Below are 6000 nucleotides of genomic sequence, written 5' to 3' on the forward strand. Positions count from 1 at the left end.
CTTCTGCCATATTGCAAAACTCTTCACACCCTTTGCAACAAGTCTTTTTTGTACTTCTAAAAAAACGTTCTAATTTTTTTTTAACTTAAAACAATACTTCCAGATGAAGATGGAACAGGTGTTGATTGCTCACAATAGACCTCTTAAGTCCCCCCCCCTGTTTTAAGCTTGAACCACTTGTGATCTCTCTATGGGAAAATAACATAAGATTTTAACAATTGCATCGGTCATACTGAGGAATAGGAACTTACAAACATTGGAACAAGATGTAGGACCATTGGAATATCTGTGGGAGGAAAAGGATTCGGTGCAGGATCCGGTGTGTTATCAGGCCATACTGGGGTGAGGGAAGCTGGTGTGGCATTTCCAGTCTAGGAAGTACAGTCATGTTACACATATGAACTGATAACATTAATTTTGTATAGACTTGGAAATGGGTTGAAAATGCATTAATACTTACAGATAAATACTCAAGTAAAAAGAATTGTTCTGGCAAAGGGGCTTTTATGCAAAGAAAAAGATTGGATTGGAAGAACTTATTTCAAGAATACTGTTGCATGATTGGAAAAATAGGAAGTCTACTTCCTATAAGAGCCTGTATCTTAACGAGATAGCACGGATCATCTTTTCTGTATGACCTTGTTGCATGTAGTGGATGGTACACAAATGTCTTTCAAAGCCAACAGTATTCCACTGTTCAACGATGAGCTTTACTAATACCTTTGCATCTGATTGCAGCACCAGAATGCTTTGGATCAGACCAAACTGGGGCTCACCCTCTGTATCACAAGACATGGAAACGGTCATGCCAGGTCTGTATTCACACCCATTGCAAATCAGGAACAGCGCTACCCTCCCACTTCCTTCTTCATCAAGATCATCCCAGTACCCCTGTTCACCTGACCCCACCTGGTCCATCCTCACATGACCCCACCCCACCTGGTCCCTCCTCACATGACCCCACCCCACCTGGTCCCTCCTCACATGACCCCACCCCACCTGGTCCCTCCTCACATGACCCCAGCCCACCTGGTCCCTCCTCACATGACCCCACCCCACCTGGTCCCTCCTCACATGACCCCACCCCACCTGGTCCCTCCTCACATGACCCCAGCCCACCTGGTCCCTCCTCACATGACCCCAGCCCACCTGGTCCCTCCTCACATGACCCCAGCCCACCTGGTCCCTCCTCACATGACCCCAGCCCACCTGGTCCCTCCTCACATGACCCCGCCCCACCTGGTCCCTCCTCACATGACCCCAGCCCACCTGGTCCCTCCTCACATGACCCCAGCCCACCTGGTCCCTCCTCACATGACCCCAGCCCACCTGGTCCCTCCTCACATGACCCCAGCCCACCTGGTCCCTCCTCACATGACCCCAGCCCACCTGGTCCCTCCTCACATGACCCTGCCCCACCTGGTCCCTCCTCACATGACCCGCTCCACCTGATGCCTCCAGTGGTGGCCCATTTTCAGCTTGCAGGTAATGCCTAGCCCTTGGATCTTCAGGGACCTTAATTAAATCATGCTCACCCTCATGTGTAATCAAAGGTCTTCTAAAAGACCTAATGAATGAAAAGGTTCTCCCACAACCTTGCTCACAACATTGAAAGTATGTTGCAGAGCTATTGATGTGATGAACGGCACGCAAATTAACAAATAGCTGTTTTGTATGTCCAGCAATACGCCGTTTGCATTTGAAGCAAGTAAGTGTCATCCTGCCTGTATAGTCTGTCCATGCAGCAGGACCATATGTAACTTGGAAATTGGGTTTGTTCTGACTGCTCTTTATCTAATAATACTCACAAATTCTCTGAAGCACTTCAGGAACTTGAGCCTGTGCCCAATCCTGGGAATTAGTGCCTGAATCGTCACCTCGTCTAAAAGTGAGAAACTATCCTGGTCTATCGCCTCACCTGTAAGACAAAACATTCACAAGGACAAAGAAAGTGAAATACTGTTTGTCTCTTTCAGGTCATTATCAACTACGGCCAGCTCTTGGTTAGTTTGAATGTACTCTGCCCTGTAATTTACAACAGATAAATAACTGTTTATTGACACTATGTTCCTGTTCAATAAATAAATGTTCATTTATTACACTGTTGTGTTCTTTTTCATAAGCCATTTTTACATTAGTTAAAATTTATTTACCTCTAAATCTGTCTATGAGCTCTCCTAGCTGCCATGCTTCCAAGTTTTTCTGTAACAAAACTATCCATTCAGGAACCGGTAAAAACCCTGCAAGTTCCACAAACAATGACATGAAAATGTATAGTGTCAACTGGGTTTCCATTAATACAATATACAGGTTTATACATGGTGCCTGGCATGGAGGAAGATGAGACGTGTCTAAAATGATGGTTTTTCACATATAGAATTTTAACAGTGTAAACCTATCTTTTTCGGACACTACTGAACATTTCTAAACTGATATTTGCACAGTGTTGAGCAAGGCTGGTTTTGGATTATTTGGGCTCGCCTTTCCTGTTTCACGTTGACTCACTTCCCTGTTTCACGTTTGACTCACAGTACTTGTGTAACGCAGACGGATGCGCCCACATCATGTAAACTAACCGGGCACTCGCGAGGAAAGCTGGGGGTTGTATTGATGTTAAATGTTACATTTTCTATGTTAAATCCCAAATAAATTGTTGACATTTCGATGGTGTGGAAGTGGGGTTTTGTTAACTATGGTTTTGTGTTCCGATTGTAAGCTGTAATAGCCCACGATGTATTTTGTTTAGTCAACGAGCGGGCTAAGTAACGTTAGTTATAACTAGGTAGCTCGCGAGCTACCTACAGTTATAACTAATGTTATAGATAGGCTAGGATAAAGTTAGCTGCTACTAGCTGTGAGGTGTTTGTGTCACAGCTAAACACAATTTTGTTTGTATCAGCTATAATGGAAACCCGGACTGTTATAATTAACTATCATTTCAAGAGACATCATGGTATCGGGGATGGGATGATTTGCCATTTGATATTGGTATTTATTGGCTAGCGCTCTTATGAGCTGATTTGATTGATCGTAATTATTATAATCATCAGCTATTTATTCAATATTGGGGTGGTGAGAATCACCTAAATTAAATCAATGCTGTCTTTTGACAACTAAATCAAGACAATGATTATTTTGTTATGGTTTATCTGTAGTCCTACTTCTAACAATCATGATGGTGGAACCAAACCTTAAAGTCTCGCCGGCTTTGAGAAGTCAAAAAGACCGCTCAAATGCCGAAAAACCTCTTATATCATACAGATCAACCCAACGTTGGGTTAATACAACCACTGCTGGGTTAATACACCACTAAAGACTGTTCAGTATTGTCGTATATTCTATTTGAGAAATACTAATTCAGCGCGGACAACTGTGTCTTGACTTCACAGGCACTTTATTAAACTGCCATGAAGACGTACGAACCCAGCATCATGTGACCACACACACATAATCCTATTGGTCTACTGTAACGTAACCTGCGTAATACATTAACCCTTAATGTACTGTATTCAGATACACCACATCTCCCTTTTTTACGAACATGTGAAACACATTTTTTTCAAAGTGCATCAAAACCTGTGAAAGAAAACAGGGTTAAACAAATCCTGGTAAACTGATACTCTTTCTAAACATAACATTTTCCAACTTATTTTCTGAAGTAAATATCTCCCCTGTAAAACTGGTACATTGGAAAAACATTTTCTGCTCAGCATGAACATATGACAAAATCTTTTTTTCACATTGAACATTTTTTTTCCTTTTCTCAGCCACTTATAAGTTCAGTCTAGTGGGCTGTATGATTGCTCTCCCAGACTTGGTTCTGGGAGTGGAAACCCCAGGAGAGGGAACAGGAGACCCCAAAGCAGGTGGAGTGTCACCCTGCTCTAGGACCGGCAGTGTTTCCTGTTGCTGCTGTCCAGCCTCGTCTCGTGACGGAGACTGGAGTGGTATAAGATGCAGGCGGTTGCGTCTTACCACCCCATGTGGCGCATCCACAAGGTAAGATCTCGGCGAGGTGTGACTCTGGATCACAGTCCCTGGTGTTTTTGTGTCAGTCACCCACACCTCCTGACCTGGAGACAGGCTGCTGAGTGGCTTTGCACGATGTCGCCTGTTGAAGTTTGCAGCATCTGACGTCCTCTTCTCCCTTTCTTTCTGGAACAGAGTGCTGCGGTCGGGCAGTGCAGGTTGCAGCTCAGAGGAATGTGTCGGCACTGTGGTGCGGAGACGTCGACCCATGAGCAACTGGGCCGGGCTGTACCCATTCTGAAGAGGTGTGGCTCTGTATGCAAGCAGAGCCATGTACGGATCAGTTGCCTTTTTCAGCAGACCCTTTATGGTCTGTACTGCTCGCTCAGCCTCGCCATTGCTTTGTGGGAATTTGGGGCTACTGGTAAGGTGTTTGAACCCATATGCAGAGGCGAAGGAAGCGAATGCCTGGCCGGAGAATTGAGGGCCGTTGTCAGACATGAGCACCTCCGGGATGCCGTGTCTGGCGAACATCGATTTCAGATGGTTAATCACATCATTGCATTTTGTGTGTGTCAGCAGGGCAAGTTCGACGTACCTGGAGAGGTAATCAACGACGAGCAGGTAAGTTTTTTCCCCCAGTTCAAAGAGATCGGCCCCCAGCTTTTGCCATGGGCGCTCGGGGCAGTCTGACGGCATGAGTGGCTCACTGTGATTGCGGCGCTCTTGCAGACACGTTCTGCATTTGAGCACCATCTCCGTGATTTGATGTCCCAGCCCAGGCCACCACACAGTCTGACAGGCACGTGCTTTGCACTTCACGACCCCTTGATGGCCCTCGTGCAGTCTGTCCAGCACATCGTTCCGCATTGCTGCTGGAATGACCAGACGTGTGTCTTTCAGCAACAGTCCATCTTGTACTGTGAGTGTAGCCTGCTCGGGCCAGAAGTGTTTCAGGAGTGGTTCCTGCTGTGCGTGATCTGGCCATCCGTCTGCACACATTTTCATGACACGAGAGCATACACTGTCAGCTTCCAGCTGTGCTTTGAGTGTGTCCATGAACGTGGGACTGGCAGGTAAGTTGTTGACAATGCAGTCCACGTAAATGTTCGTGCTCTCCATCAGTTCAGTGTCATTTGCGGTCATTTGTTTCTGTACAGGTGAACGTGACAATGTGTCAGCAGTCCAGAGTGACTTTCCAGGAACGTGCACGATGTCATAGGAGTAGCGCATGAGCCGCATTCGAAAGCGCTGTATCCTTGGTGGCAACAGGTCGAGTGCTTGTGCGCCTAGTAAGGAGAGGAGCGGCTTATGGTCAGTCTCTAGGCAGAAGTGCTTTCCTAACAAAAAGTCCCGGAAGCGCTCACATGCCTAGGTTAGACCCAGGGCCTCCTTTTCTACTTGCGCGTAGCGTTGCTCAGTGGGTGAGAGTGAGCGGGATGCGTAAGCTACCGGCCTCCATTCGCTGTTCCATTTCTGGAGGAGCACGCCCCCCAGTCCATAAGATGAAGCGTCTGCCGATACTTTGGTGTCCCTGCTCGTGTCATACATGGCCAGGACCGGTGGAGAGATTAGTGCTTCCTTCAGCACCCTGAAAGCCGCCACCTGGTCGACACCCCACAGCCAGCAGTTCTTCTTTGAGAGAAGGTCACGGAGAGCTTTGTCTTTCTCTGATAGCTGGGGTATGAATTTTCCCACCTGGTTTACCATCCCCAGGAAACTCCTCAACTCGCTCACGTTTGTAGGCTCTTTCATGTCCCTGATGGCCTCTGTCTTTTCTGGATCGGGGCTGATGCCTGACGTGGTGATGACATGCCCAAGGAACACCACCTCACTCCTGGAGAGCTCGCACTTGTCTGCATTCAAAGTCACCCCTGCTTGTTCAAGCTTTTTCAACAAGGCATGGAGACGAGCGTCGTGCTGTTCTTGGTCTTTTCCCCACACCAGCAGGTCATCGATGTGGCAGACCACCCCGTCGAGTCCATCTATCACCTCCGCCATGACACGCTGGAAGTGCTCGGGCGCAGAGTT

This window comes from Pollachius pollachius (genome assembly GCF_949987615.1).
Source record: "Pollachius pollachius genome assembly, chromosome: 14".
In the NCBI taxonomy this organism is placed as follows: Eukaryota; Metazoa; Chordata; class Actinopteri; order Gadiformes; family Gadidae; genus Pollachius; species Pollachius pollachius.